The following is a 16,369-nucleotide window of genomic DNA, read 5'->3' on the forward strand; positions in this document are numbered from 1 at the left end:
GTCTTCATAAAGCTTAGTATTGTAGCTTTATTGAGTTCAAAGGGCTATGTAACCTTGATTTATAGTTCAAGTGTCTGTAACACATGGAATTCAGTTCCTTCTTTATCCCAAAGCAGACAATCTAAGACAAATAAGCATTGTTGCTACCATTTGGCCAGATCATGAGATCAGACCCTTGGCAAAGGCTAAAGAGTATATTAAAAAAGAGCAACCATGCATTTGGGGATGTCTTTGGTCAGGGCATCCATTGCTAAGGCAACTTCCATACCAGCTTTTGAGAACTAGCCTTTGAGAACCATGCTTTATCAGGAATACACTGCTTAGGGATGAGAAAAACAGAAGCTCTCTAGTGTATTTCATCAAGTGTCATGTGTGATGATGCCCACACTGTATGTAAAATATATCTGCTCCCATTGTCCTTCATTCAAGAGACTATGCAGGTAGTAAAAAGGTCGAGAGAAGAGGTGATTATCTCTCATGTTTTTGGATCTGGAAAGGGACTAAGGACAGGGGAGGCTACTGGTTCCTGCAGGTAAGTTATGACAGAGGTTTCAGTTTGGTTCCATCCTTTAACAAGGTCGCCTTGGTGATCTTATTGAGCTTGCAGGGTCTTGCCCTGACATAATGGGCAGTGGAGTATTGAAATTCAAGGCTTAGTACTGGGTCTTGGGTATTGGGACACAAAACTTGTAAGAGACTGAATATATTTACACGACAGCTCATTATGAGGGCAACGATGGTTGCTCTAATGATACATCTAGCTGCATCTGATTGCCTTTGCCCAAGGAGAACAATTTTGTACATCAAGATCCAAGGCTAACATATTGCCATCATGAGTTTTTCAGAGACCCCTGGAGCTTTCCAGACTTCTCATGAGTTTTTTCAGAAACTCCTAAATGCACGAGATGGGGGTGCCCAGGTGAAGGATTCGCTATAGAATGTGTGTGGGAATATTACAGAGAGTGCAAAAGTGCTTGTTCACACTGTTAGGGATGGAGTACTCCTTGGTTTACTAAATAATTTTTAGGAATGTACCTGAATTAATGGGTCTCCCATTATGCAATGACTCATCCACCTTGGTGAGTTTCTTTTCGTGTCCCAAGCAAGTGTATTGAATGCATTTCACAGACAAAGATGGCATTAGTGCAATACTACATTTATTTTTCTGGATAAACTTAAAAGCACTAAGGAGCTGGTCTGTAAAAACTGTATGAAATGGCCAGGCTGTTGGGTCTCCACAGGGAGCACACTCCTGCCACAAAACTGTTGAAATAAGCACTAAGCAGAACACTAGCCAAACCAATAACAACAAAATATTTACCAGCTGCTGATTAGATGGAGTCAGTAATTTCAAAGTCCAATAATATTGGATATGGGAACTTTAATAAGTGGGACAAAAAGATTAAGGCTACAGTGGTTCACAATTAGGTGTCTTTCATTTTTTTACAGTTGAAGAACAAACTAAATTGGGTTATTAAATGGAGAATCAGTGGAAACAATATCCTTTTCCAAATAGATTTTGGGATCTATTCCCTAAAGCCCTTATTTTAATATACCTTGGGTTATATTAACTATTTTATATCACTTAGGGGGTGGGGGAAAAGAAGGCCCCCAGGATCCCATTTGGTCCAGTTAATTTGTAAATGACCAAGCCTCTTTTATTGTATTACTCATTAGGTACAGTGTGGTGTTTAGTGTTATATATTTGACAGCTAACCATAAGGTCAGCAATTCAAAAGCACCATCTGTACAAGGAAGAAATACAGGGCCTTCTGCTACAGTAAAGAGTTAGTCTCGGGAACTCCCAGGGGCAGTTCTATCCTACACTAGAGGGTTGCTATGCATTGGCATTGACTTGCTGTCATTAAGTTTGTTTTTCTGGTTTAGATATGAGCGCTATGGATGCTATGATCATGAGAATTTAGTCAAAGCAAGAGTTCACATGGCTCAGGTGAGTCGTACTTGCTTGTCCTCTCCTATGTTATAACATGTCTAAGGTCATAGGAGTGCCTTGTGACATTTAGTGGCACCTCAGACATAACTGTTCCTGGAGCACTAGAGCGCATTAAGATCGTGCAGGTTTGCTTTTGTTGCAATTGAGGCAGATGTGAAAGGTTCAGAGTTTATGCTGTAAAGATACAAAACACAATCATCCTCTTTTCCTTTTTCTTGTCTATATCACTTAATATATTTTGTGTTGAAGTGTGGACTTGTTTCAAATTTTTTGTTTGTTTTTATTCTGCTCCATATCTAGATTCCTATCTCTTCATTCCTTTTTCTCTAGACACCTTTCCCTTCTCCATTGGTTACTGGATACAATTTCAGGACGTCTCTCTACCCTGCTCATATTGTAAATTTACTTCACTGAAAATCGTATAATTAAGAATGTCTACATTAGTAGCCTCCCCCATGGCAATGGTTTAACTAGTCACCTGGGTATAGCACAGAGTTGTTCTGAGTGTCTTGGCTTATAGTTCCAGGAGTCAGAACCTTTTATAGAAGTATAAATATAGGAAGAAGTAGCTGCAGCAAAAGATTATTAGGTCCCAGTGAGATATCTGCTTTAGAAGTAGGGACCTCACTAGTTAAAGTCTCCAAATACTGGGTACTATTTAAATTGTGAGAAAGAGGAAGACCCTGGATGCAATGGACTGACCCAGAGGATGCAACCGTGCATTCAAGCAGGAGAACATTCGTGAGAATAGCGCAGGACCACGCACTGGTTCTTCGCAAACATCAGAAGTGACCTGAGAGCACAAAACAGCAACATTTAAATAGCCACTGTTCTTTCACCAAAGAACGACCCATGGCCTGCTTCTCATATAAGACATAGATCTATCTAAGGAGTCTTGGTGGTGCTGTGCTGTGAATGTTGGGCTTTTAACCACAAGGTCAACAGTTCAAACCCACCTGTTGCTATGGGGAGAAAGGTGAATCTATCTGGTCCTGTAAAGATTTACTATGTTAGAAACCCTATATAGGCTCACTGTGAATTGAAATAAACCATGATAGTGAGTCTCTATTTCTTCAGACAGAGACTGGAGTGGCTGTATGACTTGCTGTGATCAATACAGTGTTGGAAATTGGACCATAAATGACTGTTCAGGCTAAATCTTTTCACTCTCTTGCAAATTAAGGCCAGCATGCCAGTTGTTACACTAATCTGCTCTATTTTGGAATGAGAAAAACTTCAGAGGAGAATAGGGGCACCCAAATTTGCATCAAGTACTACAATCATCTTGAGAACTTCCATCCCAGTTTGGCCATCAAATAACTGCACTGTTGCCAAGTGACTTCAGTAAAGCTGGATGAAGGTTCTTCAAAATGAATATCTCAGAGGATTATGAGAGAAGATGAACTATGCTTTCTTTATACCACTGAGTTTTTCTGGGTGTGGGGTAGATTTTCTTAATAACAATAGTAGAATAACACATTCTTAAAAGTAATTCAACCAGAGCAAAATAAATTGATGTTTAATCTGAATATGGAGAAAGAGAGCTCAATGTAAAATATTACCACACCATATTCATTCCATAAACTGCATGCGCAAACATCTATGATTTTAAATTAACACTGTGCTTAAATATCTATGCTATTAAACATGCATGAATTCATTACAAATCCATATAATATAGATTTCCATTTTATTTAGTAAATCAAACATTTAGTGTATACCAAGTCTATATTGGTGGATATAACATAATTAAATTCATAGTAGTAACAAAACCAGACTAATTTGATCTTAGAACTCACGAAAGAGGAAAATTTAAAAAGAGAAGATAAAGCAGACAAACTATACGTTTTCTGCCTCTGGAACCTCAAAAAATGACTGCCATCAAATTCATTCTGATGCTCGTCTATCCAGGGCAGAGCAGAACTGTTCTTTAGGGTGGTCTGAAGGTAAGTCTCTGTGGGAGAAGAGAGCTTAATCCTTCTCTCGTGGAGCATCTGCTGACCTCGTGGTGGGCAGGCTAAGAAAGCCACTTTCTGAGAGGAACTCTTTTATGTGTTAATCTACGGAAAGAAGTCCTAATGACTGATCTTTTCTTCATTTTCTGTGTTTTCTTCCCCTCCCCATCCTCATACTCGTTCTGTATCTATTCTTCTCTGTTCTCTGTGCTGCAAGTCCAGTTAGGTCCTACCTAAAGGAACGCTAGGGAAATTAGGTTTAAAATATGCCAAAGATAACTCAGGGACTCTCTATCTACCCACATGTTTCGGCCACATCTTTGGGAAATTGCTAAATTCTGAAATTATATTCCTCCTAGAAGAACCTTAAAATTCTTCTCTTTTGAGTTCTTCTATCACTGCTACCTCTCCTGGACACTTGCCTAGGGCGCCTAATGGTATTCTACTTTAATGCTTTTCTACTTGTTTTTAACCCTCCCTGACATCTAGGAAGCTCCTCAATGAGATTGACTGGCACAGTATCTGCAACAATGGGATCAAATAAAACAATTTTGAGAATGGCTCAGGACTGGGCAGTGCTTTGTTCTATTTTGCATAAGGTCACTATGAGCTTGAACTGACTTGATACCATCAACAACAGATATCTGCAAATACTCCTTTCATTACAGCCTATTTCCCTTGCCCTATTTCTTATGGGGTTTCTTTCTTTTTTAAATTTAAGCCAGTAAACTTTAATTAATTTGTTACAGCCTTGAATATAAAACAAAACCAAAAATCAACTAATGCAAATGTTAAACCAAACCAGTTGCTATCAATTCTGACTTGTGTGACAGAACATAATTGTTCCATAAAGTTTTCAATTACTTTTCTTTTTTTTTTTTCAAAAAGGAGATCTCCAGGCCTTTCTTCTGAGGGGCCTTGTTGGACTTGAATGAACAGCCTTTGGGATAGTTACCAAGTATATTATCTGTTTGCATCACCAAGAGACTCCATGAATGTGAAGTAGGGCCATGGCAAGAGTTGAAGCAGAGAGGAACATGATGAGGAAGGAGCTGGGAAAAAAAAGTGGATTGACCAATAAATAATGGGAATTGACAGGGACAAGAAAGAAGCATGATGTAGTTGAAGAGTATGAGCTTCAAAGCAACAAGGATTTGAGGACAATTTCCTGGGAAAGAGTCAGGGAGAACAAGAAAGCCAGCTCTTCTGCTTTGTTCTGGGGATAATCAGGGTGTGAGATAAACAGTAGCAGTTGTAACAGCAACAAGAATAAGGACACTCGATCTTGACAGGTCAAAGGGAAGCTAAACATTTAGATAAGCCAAGGAAAGGGGAATGCAGGGAGATTGGGTAAAGTTCTTGATGGCGGGTGGAAAGATCAAGAGAAGGAAAGATAAGGTGATGTTTGGACCCTATTAGGTTGTGAAACAAACAGCATGGGGAGAAGAACCAGGTGATAATGAGTTAACAAGGGCCTCAAAGGACTGGAGTGATGAGGTAGTAGTTTATTGTGCCAACATGGCCAATAAACACATGTGGGATCAATTGAAGGGTGGAGAGACCTTTCTTGTCTCTTGCTCTTTGATCATCAGACCAGTGTGCGGCTGCTTTGCTTGTTATGTGCCTCAATTTGCAAGCTACGCTACCTGTGGGACACCTAACCCGTGGACTGTGTAGCTCTAATTTGAGGTTCCTTCAAGAACTGCTTCACCACACAATTGGAATTTACATCTCTTGAGCTGGGGACTGTCAGAGCCTGTCATCTGGCTAACTGTTGGTGACCTGCTTTGCTGCTTGCTGCCTGTGCCCAGATAGCCTGAATTGCTCTACAGAGGACTACCAGGCGGCCTTCACGACTTGAAGGTCTTCCAGTGTCTCACAACTGTCTCCCAGGAGTGAGTTACACTGAGACGTTTGTACTGCTTTCTAATTCAATTAACTATTTATTACTTACGTTATATATCTCTCTATCTGTATCAATATATATAAAATTATTAGCAATCTAGTTTTGTCTGTCTAGAGAACCCTGTCTAACACATTTTGGTACCAGGAGGGCTTCTAGAGAAATAAAATCCTAAATATGGGATTCTTAAACTGACTCTCCAGCCTGATTAGTCTTAGCACAAATAATGCTACTTCAATGCCCCAAAGCATGGATCAGTCTGCTACTCTTACAAATCCATGGTGTGAAATAGCAAAGCTAATACCTACAGTAGCACCACCGATAGATGAGGTGCTGGTTAAAGGAGAGGCTCTGAGTGATCGTATCTTTGATATTTTCCAGGAGTTTTGTGAGGATGACAAGTATAGAGAAGCTGGTTGGCTGGTCCTTCTTACAATGGAAAGTGTGATTAAGGAGAGGGATGATCTCAGAGCCTCAGAAACACACCTCAGGTACAGACTAACAGATTTGAAAGTTTCCATCTGTGCTACAAAGGAGAGCCTTCTGTCCTCTAGTAATAGAGCTGATAGTGCTTAGAACCAGGTCCAGAGTCTCATTATGCGAGTGGCTGAATTACAACATCAGCTGAATTGCAGATCTAGAGCAGTGTATGATAGCAAAGTGAGGGCATTGATCGGGAAAAGATGGGACCCTGAAACATGGGATGAGAACATATGGGCTGATGATCCAGAAGAGGAGAATACTGAGCCCCTAGGAACAATTGACCCACCTCAGTCAATAGATCCACCCCTCCCAGCTGAAAGTGTTAATTCACTATCAGTAAAACAATCCACACCTGAGCAGATTAGCCAAACTGTTCAAGTTGATATGCCAGGTGGGGCTGCATCAGTAGCATTGCCTGAGGGAGATGCCTTACAAGATATTGCTTAGAGCACCTAGGAAATACCCTCACCACCCATTATATCCACTAGACCTGTCACTAAAATTGCCGTTTCCCCGAAAGTAAGACATCCCCCGAAAATGAGACCTACTTACATTTTTTCTTTCATCAAAATATAAGGCAACCCCCCACCCAGTAAGACCTCCCCTAAAATAAGGCCCCCGAAGCTAGCATAACTCTGGACCGTAGCAACAGGCACCGCCACACAGCTCACTGTTGGCCACAGCACAGGTGGAGCAGACAGGAAGTGTGAGGTCTTTTAAATTAATAAACAATAAAAGTGTACGGTATTCTTCTTCATGGAAAAATAAGATATCCCCTGAAAATAAGACCTAGCACATCTTTGGGAGCAAAAATTAATATAAGACTGTCTTATTTTGGGGGAAACAGGGTGAGTCTCAGAAAGTTCCTAAGGGTGAGGTTGAGATGATTACCCAAGAAGAAGCGCGCTATACTCATAAAGATCTGCTCTAGTTTTCAAATACGTACAAGCAGAAGCCTGGGGAATATCCCTGGGAATGGTTACTAAGGGTGTGGGATACTGGTGCACAAAATGTAATATTAGACTGATCTGAGTTTCTGCATATGGGACCCCTAAGCACAGACTATTCTTTTAGTGTCTCTGTGAGAGAGGCTAAGAGAGGTTCTAATTCTTTATTTGGTTGGTTCGCTGAAGCATGGACTGCCAGATGGCCTAGATTGGACCAACTTGAAGTACCTGACCTACCTTGGTACACTGTAGAGGAAGGCATCCAAAAGCTTAGAGAAACTGGTATGTTGGAATGGATCTATGAGGATATTCCCATAGACCCAAAAAGGGGGTGTCCTGAGGACATACCTTTCACCACAGCCATAAGGAACACATTTGTGAAGTGGGCCACAGCATCTCTTAAGACTCCTGTAATTGCTATTTTCTGTGCACCAGGATTAACAGTGGGCACTGCCCTAAGCGAACTCCGACATTTGCCCACAATGGGGCTGATTGGTTCCCGTGATGGTAGAGGGCAGGTGTCAGCACTGAATCAACAGAGACAGGGTGGGCATGGTTATAATAGACAAGAAGCTTTCCATAATAATCAAAGCAACCTGTCTCATGTGGAATTATGGCATTGGCTACTTAGCCACGTTGTCCATAGGAATGAAATAGATAGGAAACCTACTAAATATTTATGTGATCTAAACAGGCAGAAGAATGGTAGAACAGGTGAACAGCAGAATAGACCGTCATGATCGCTCAATCAATTCCCAGACCTGAGCCAGTTTACGGACACACAACCTTTGAATGAGGGAAAAGCTGTGTCTCTTTGAAGGAGGACCCTGATACATCAACAAAAGTCTATACAGTTAGTCTTTCATCTAGCCTTCCCCAAAGGGACCGGCGACCTTTCACAAGAGTGACTGTTCATTGGGGGAAAGGAAATAATCAAACTTTTCAGGGATTACTGAACACTGGCTCAGAACTGACACTAGTTCCAGGAGACCCAAAGTGTTTTGAAGGCCTACCAGTCAGAGTGGGGGCTTATGGAGGTCAAGTTATCAATGGAGTTTTAGCTCAGGTACGCTTTGGGTCCAGTGGGCCCCCAGACCCATCCTGTGATTATTTCCCCAGTTCCAGAATGCATCATTGGAATAGACATACTTAGTAACTGGCAGAACCCCCATATTGGATCCCTGAAATATGGAATAAGAGCTATCATGGTAGGAAAGGGCAAGTGGACACCATTAGAACTGCCATTGCCTAGAAAAATAGAAAATCAAAAGCACTACCGCATTCCTGGAGGGATTTCAGAGATCAGTGCCACCATCAAAGACTTGAAAGATGCAGGGGGGTGGGGGGTGATTCCTACCACCTCCCCATTTCACTCACCTATTTGGCCTGTAAAGAAGACAGATGGATTCTAGAGAATGACAGTGGATTATTGAAAATTTAACCAGGTGACTCCAATTTCAGCTGCCGTTCCAGATGTGATTTCATTGTTTGAGCAAATTAATACTTCTCCTGGTACTTGGTATGCAGCTATTGAACTGGCTAATGCCTTCTTCTCAATACCAGTCTCTAAGGACCACCAGAAGAAATTTGCCTTCACCTGGCAGGGGCAACAATATACTTTCACAACTCTCCCCCAGGGGTACATCAACTCTTCTGCCCTGTGCCATAATTTAGTCTGAAGGGATCTTGATCACCTATCTATTCCAGAAAATGTCACACTGGTCCATTATATTGATGACATTATGCTGATTGGACCCACTAAGGAGGATGTATCAAAGACTCTAGATTCATTGGTTCAATATCTGCACACAAGAATTTGGGAAATTAACCCAACAAAGATTCGGGTACCCTCCACCTCAGTAAAATTTCTAGGGGTCCAGTGGTGTGGGCATGTCAAGATATTCCTCCTAAAGTGAAACATAAGCTATTGCACTTGTCCCTCACCCCCACCCACCCCCACCCACCCCAATGACTAAAAAGGAAGCTAAATGCCTAGTGGGCCTCTTCAGATATTAGAAGCAGCATATCCCTCACTTGGGTGTTCTACTTTGACCTATTTATCAAGTGACATGAAAAGCCTCCAATTTTGAGTGGGGCCCAGAATAAGAAAAGACTCTGCAACAGGTTCAGGCTGCCGTGCAAGCTGCTTTGCCACTGGGACCATATGATCCAGCTGACCCGATGGTGCTAGAGGTGTCAGTTGTAGATAGAGATGCAGCGTGGAGTCTTTGGCAGACCTCTATTGGTGAATCACAGCGTAGACATTGGGATTTTGGAGTAAAGTCCTTACCATCCTCTGCAGACAACTACTCCCCTTTTGAAAAACAGCTGTTGGCCTGTTATTACTGGGCTTTGGTGGAGACTGAGCACCTCATCATGGGCCACCAAGTCACCATGAGGTCTGAACTACCCATTATGAACTGAATGTTGTCTGACCCACAGAATCATGAAGTTAGACGTATGCAGCAACACTCCGTTGTTAAATGGAAGTGGTATATACGAGATCGGGTCAAAGCAGGACCTGAAGGGACAAGTAAGCTGCATGAAGAAGTGGCCCAAATGCCCACAGTCACCACTTCTGTCACATTACCTTCTTTCTCCCAGTCTGCACCTATAGCCTCCTGGGAGTTCCTAACCATGCTTTAACTGAAGACCAAAAAGTCATGCTTGGTTTACGGATGACTCTGCATGATACGCAGGTGCCACTCGTAAGTGAACAACTGTAGCACTACAGTCCCTTTCTGGGATCTCCCTAAAGGACATTGGAGAAGGGAAATCTTCCCAATGGGCAGAACTTTGAGCAGTGCACCTGGATGTTCAGTTTGTATATAAGGAAAAATGGCCAAATGTGAAACTGGATACTGATTCATGGGCTGTGGTTATTGGCTTGGCTGGATGGTCAGGGAATTGGAAGGAACATGATTGGACAATTGCTGACAAGGAGGTGCGGGGAAGAGGTATGTGAATAGACCTCTCTGAATAGGCCAAGAAAGTAAAGGTAATTGTATCTCACGTGAACGCTCACCAAAGTGTTACCTCTGAAGAGGAGGTAAGTGGATAAGATGACACATACTGTGGAGACTGGTCCTTCTCTTTCCTCTGCCACTCCTGTTATCGCCCAGTGGGCACATGAACAAAGTGGACATAGTGGCAGGGATGGAGGTTATGCATATGTGCAGCAACATGGACTTCCACTCACCAAGGCTGACTTGGCCACTGCCACTTCTTAGTGCCCCTTTTGCCAGCAGCAGAAACCAACATTAAGTCCAAGACATGGGACCATTCCTCAGGGAGATCAACCAGCAACTTGGTGGCAGGTTGATAACCTAGGACCACCTACATCATGGAGGGGACAGTGTTTTTTTCTTACTGGAATAGACACCTACTCTGGATATGGATTTGCCTTCCCTGCATACAATGCTTCTGCCAAAACTACCATTCGTGGACTTACAGAATGCCTCATCCACCGGCATGGCATCCCCCATAGCATTGCTTCAGATCAAGGAACTCACTTCACAGCAAATGCAGTGCGGCAATGGGCCCATTCCCATGGAATCCACTGGTCGTATCATGTTCCTCATCATCCTGAAATTGCTGGCTTGATAGAGCGATGGAATGGGCTCCTAAAGACACAATTACGCCGTCAACTAGGTGGTAACAATTTGCGGGGCTGGGGCAATGTTCTCCAGGAAGCTGTATATGCTATAAACCAGCAGCCAATATATGGTGCTGTGTCTCCAATAGCCAGAATTCATGGGTCCAGGAACCAAGGGATGGAAGCTGCAGTGGTACTACTCACTGTTACTCCTAGTGATCCACTTGCAGCATTTTTGCTTTCTGTCCCAGCAACCCTGTGCTCCTCAGGCCTGGAGGTTCTGGTCCCTAAGGAAGGAACTCTCCCACCTGGAAACACAGCCCGGATTCCACTGAACTGGCAGCTGAGAATGCCCCCTGGCCACTTTGGGCTTCTTATGCCTTTGGATCAACAGGTCAGGAAGGGTGTCACTGTACTGAGTGGTGTGACTGATCCTGATTACCAAGGAGAAATTGGACTGGTGTTACATAATGGAGGTAAAGAAGAATATGTCTGGAATCCAGAAGATCCCATAAGCAAACTCTTAGTGCTACCATGCCCTGTGATTAAAGTAAATGGTAAAGTACAGCAACCCAATCCTGACAGGACTTATCATGAGCCAAACCCCTCAGGAATGAAGGTCTGGGTCACCCCACCAGGCAAAAAGCCACAGCCAGCTGAGGTGCTTGCTGAGGGCAAAGATAATACAGAATGGGTTGTAGAAGAAGGTAGTTCTACTTATCAGTTACGACCACATGATCAATTGCAAAAGCGAGGTTTGTAATTCTCAGTGTATTTTCTTTTGTGTGCTTATTGCATATCTTTCCTTTGTTCATGTATGATATATCAGACACAATTGGACTCAATGTATTTTCATTTATATGTATGATAGATGATTGATGATAAGTACATGTGATTTCATTAATGTCTGGAAATTATATAATTATATATGGCTAAAGAATTGTGTACAGGTGCCAAGTTGGCAATGTGTGGATTGAGGTAGTTAGTTTATTGTGCCAGCTTGGCCGATAAACACATATAGGATTAATTGAAGCATGGAGTGATAAATGGCTTTGCGAGCCTTGCCTTTCTTATCTCTTGCTCTTTGATCATCAGACCAGTGTGCGGCTGCCTTGCTTGTTCTGTACCTACATTTGCAAGCTACACTACCTGTGGGATACCTAACCCATGGACTTTGTTGCTCTAATTTGAGGTTCCTTCAAGAACTGCTTCGCCACACAATTGGAATTTACATCTCTTGAGCTAGGGAATGTCAGACCCTGTCATCTGGCTGACTGTTGGTGACCTGTCTTGATGTTTGCTGCCTGTGCCCAGATAGCCTGGATTGCTCTACAGACTACTCGGTGGCCCTCAAGACTTGAAGGACTGCCAGTGTCTCACAACTGTCTCACAGGAGTGAGATGCACTGAGCCATTTGTACTGCTTTATAATTTAATTAACTGTTTATTTCTTATGTTATATATCTATCTGTATCAATATATATAAAATTATTAGCAATCTGGTTTTGTCTCTCTAGAGAACCATGTCTAACACAAGTGATATGAACCCAGATGGATATAATCCCCTTCCTCTGACAGTGGAGATCCACCTCCTAATGGTTTGAGCATTCATGCCTCAGACCTGGGCATAATTTCACCATGCCTCCTATATTTTTTTATAATTAAATACTTTTATTGGGGTTTTTACATCTCATCACAATCCATACATTCATCCAGTGTGTCAAGCACATTTGTACATATGCTGCCATCATAATTTTCAAAGCATTCTCTTCCCACTTGAGTCCCTAATATTAGCTCCCCATTTCTTCCCCCTCCCTCCCCACCCGCCCTCCATCACGAACCCTTGATAAGTTATAGATTATTATTTTCATAGCTTATACCATCCTCTGTCACCCCTCACCCACTTTTCCATTGTTCGTTCCCCTGAGAGGGGGTTATAGGTTGATTCTTGTGATCTATTCCCCCTTCTTCCCCCCCACCCTCCCCTAATCCTCCTGGTATCTCTACTCTCATTGTTGGCCCTGAGGGGTTTATCTACCCTGGATTCCCTGTGTTGCAGGCTCTTGTCTGTAACAGTGTGCATGTTCTGGTCTAATCCTATTTTTTAGGTAGAATTGAGGTCATGGTAGGTTGGGGAAGGAAGCACCAAAGAACTAGAGGAAAGTTGTGTGTTTCATCGGCTCTTTACTGCACATTTCTTGACTGGCTTGTTTATTTCCTGTGACCTCTCTGTAGGGGGATGTCCAAATATTTACAGATGGGCATTGGGTCTCCACTCCATGCCCTCACCCACATTCAAATTGGGCATGATTTTTTTCTGGGTCTTAGATGCCTGGTACTTGATCCCATCAATACCTCATGATTACACAGGCTGGTGTGCTTGTGCTTCTTCCATCTGTACTTTGTTACTTCTAGGCTAGATGGCTGCTTGACCACACTTTTACAACCCCAGATGCTATATCTTTCGATAGCTGGGCACCCTCATCTTTCTTCACCACATTTACTTATGCACCTATTTTGTCTTCAGCTATCATGTCAAGTAAGTGAGCATCACAGAATGCCATATTGTTAGAACAAAGTATTCTTGCATTGAAGGAGCACTTGAGTTGAGGCTCAATGTCCATCTGCAACCTTAATTCTTAACATATAGATGTGAGTATATAGTTCTATTGCCCTCTCGTGATATATCTATATTTACATATGTACATGCCAGTATTTAGACCTCTATAGATGTCCATTGTCTCCTGGTTCTTTCCTCTATTTCCTTTTACTTTTCTCTTGTCCCACCATCTGTTTGGCCTTCATTTGGGTTTAGTAATTCCTCACTAAATTGCCCTTGATTAAGCCCCACTAGGCATCCTACACCCTTTTCTCCATTGATTTTAGTTCACTTGTTGTTCCCTGGGTTGCCACGCCCTCCCTTCCTTTGTCTCACTTCCCTTCTCCTGTATCCCCCCAGAAACACTGGTCCTGTTCTCTTCATCTCTGAATTATTTATCCTGCCTATCTTATCTAGATAGACATGAAAATGCATTAATAAGTGCAAAAGTCCGGCAAAGCCAAGTAAAACAACCAAGGAAGTCAAGACCAACAAAACAATAGCAAAAATAAAACAACAACAAAAAGAAAGCCACTGGCAAATATGTAAAGGCCTATAAATAATTCAAGGTCTGTTTGTTGTCCTTTATGAGTGTTTTCCAGTCGAGTCTGATGAGGTACCACACTCCCCTCCAAAGTCTATTTTTGGCATTTCCTGGGAATTTCATCACTTTTCTCTCCTTGCTGCTCTGCTGCATGCCCTTAGTGCTTCGCCCCAGAGTAATGGGGTCAGATTTTGCATTATTCCCACACTGTGTCTCCAGTGTTGTCCCCTGCAGCACTATGGTTTAGTGAGGGACGTTGTGTCTTGTGGTTGGGGTCGGCCAAATGGCCCTCTCTGTGCGTTGTTTGCTGAGAGCAGGAATATCGTACTCAGGGATTGGTGGACCAGGATGTCCTTTGTGGGTTAGTATTATCCTGTTCTATAGGGATGTTATAAGACAGAATCAAGTCCTGAGCCATGAGGGAACAGTAATGCTTGTATTCTCTCCCTTTACTGACAATGATGTGGCACTGGCAGAGATTGAATATCATGCCCAACTTCACACAGCGGGAGTGTCAAAGCTCAGATCTGAAGATGATGTTAACTCACTCTAGAATCTGACATTTTAATTGCCTCACTCTCCATGCCCTTTACATTTATGAATATTTTATGGGTGGAGGCTATTTTACAAAAGAAAACAACATCTATGAATTAATTTTAATTAGAGAGATCAGAGCTAGAAGTGTAAATACATGTGCTATAAACTTTAACTGATCATATTCATTTACAGAATTTCACATTTTATTTAAACCTCCTTAAAATAATGAGCTGCCTTACTTTTTTGCACATGTATTTTCACCATTTAATAAATTTTAACTGATAAACTAATTTGGATACTATTTTATAATACTTACATAAGTATATTTTATAAGTAAGTTTTGCAGATGTCCTATGAAAACCTTTACAGGAAAATGTTAGAATTAATATGCACAAATATTGTCACGCACTTTTCCTATGCATCTCTGTTTTATGCATCAATTCACCTGACACAGAAGTCTTTATGCATTGCTTTCTCTTTAAGTCTAGATGGCAGCAGAGGTACAATAATTGTACATGTTACAAATATTTAGAAAAGTATATTGGCAATTTGCTTATACAAATGTATAACTTGAAATCTGATTTTTTTAAATAACAGAAGAAAAATTTGATACTCTATTGGTGATTGGCAATGTATTCTGAAATTATTTCATACCATTTGGGATATAAAAATTTTAACATAATTTTAACTTAAAAACTTCATCCTCAGTATAAATAAAAGAGTTAATGGCATTTAAAATTCAAGTGTACATCAAATCACATTTTTCACACTTCAAAATTTCTAGATTTATGTGCCCCTTTAAACTCTGATAAACAGAGAGAGAAATGGGGTGAGGTTGAGTGAGAAAACGTGTTGAGATCATGTGAATTAAGAAATGCTACCATTAATTCTGCCTCTCTGATTCCTTAGAGCAACCTGCAATTACATTTAGGAGATTAAAAGCATCAACTCTACCAGATGAACATCTTTAAAAGGTATTGTAAGATAGCTGCTCACTAATTACTCATTGATTGTGCCATCTATTTAAGTAACTATCAGATTTAATATAAAGGAATAGGAAAAAGAGACAATGTACAACCTTAAAATACATATTCCAATCAGGTAATGTTGAGCATTGGATTAGATACAAGTGGGATGTTTCCTGTGCTATCCACTGAATTTCTTTCTCAGTGTCCTAGCAAAGCAACCAACAGACTCAAAAGGGGCAACTGTGGGCAATTTTTATATGTGCTGTATACAATTACTAAGCACGATGTGGTCAAGATCTAAAGGGGCACCCTGAAGAGAGAGCGAGATATGAGACTTTGACTAGCCATAGTCTTTAAAGAGCAAGATAAATAAGCATTTACAGAACCACCAGGTAAGTAGCTAAAGCTCTTGTCAAAAGTTAATGGACTGGACATAAGTTGTGAGCTTTGAAATTGTGCTAGAAAATCTGAAGACACCTAGGCAGTAGGAAGGGAACCAGAGAACCCACATTTTCCTTCCCTGTTGGTCATTGGCCACTGATCCTCTGCCAGTGCTTCTTTGAAACTGAATACTGCAAGAGTGTAGGAGAAATCACTGGGTAGGGGAGGTAAGAAGAGGCTGTATTTGGAAAAGCAAATAGAAAATGTTCCATATAGTCACCAACTAAATCCTCACAGCACATTTAAGGAAATGCAGTGGTGGCTGAGGTGCTGTCTGAGAAGACAGAAATGAGCATAGAAATAACAGTAATAAAAGCAAGGCTATAAAAATCATAATGGATCATTGTAATTTCACAAATCCTTAAATTATGCTTGTAAAATTCTTATTGTATATGTAGAACATGGAACTTACATAAAAACATTAACACAGAGAAAGTGAACAAT

At 41.4% G+C, this 16,369-nt stretch overlaps 1 pseudogene; it reads left to right on the forward strand.

Moving 5' to 3' along the window:
* Positions 1-434: 434 nt before the first annotated feature.
* LOC101644046 overlaps positions 435-16,369 on the forward strand; it is a 177,457-nt pseudogene continuing 161,522 nt past the window's right edge.

Source organism: Echinops telfairi, unplaced genomic scaffold (genome assembly GCF_000313985.2).
Source record: "Echinops telfairi isolate 266 unplaced genomic scaffold, ASM31398v2 ScPeMD7_7424;HRSCAF=8462, whole genome shotgun sequence".
NCBI classification, from domain to species: Eukaryota; Metazoa; Chordata; class Mammalia; order Afrosoricida; family Tenrecidae; genus Echinops; species Echinops telfairi.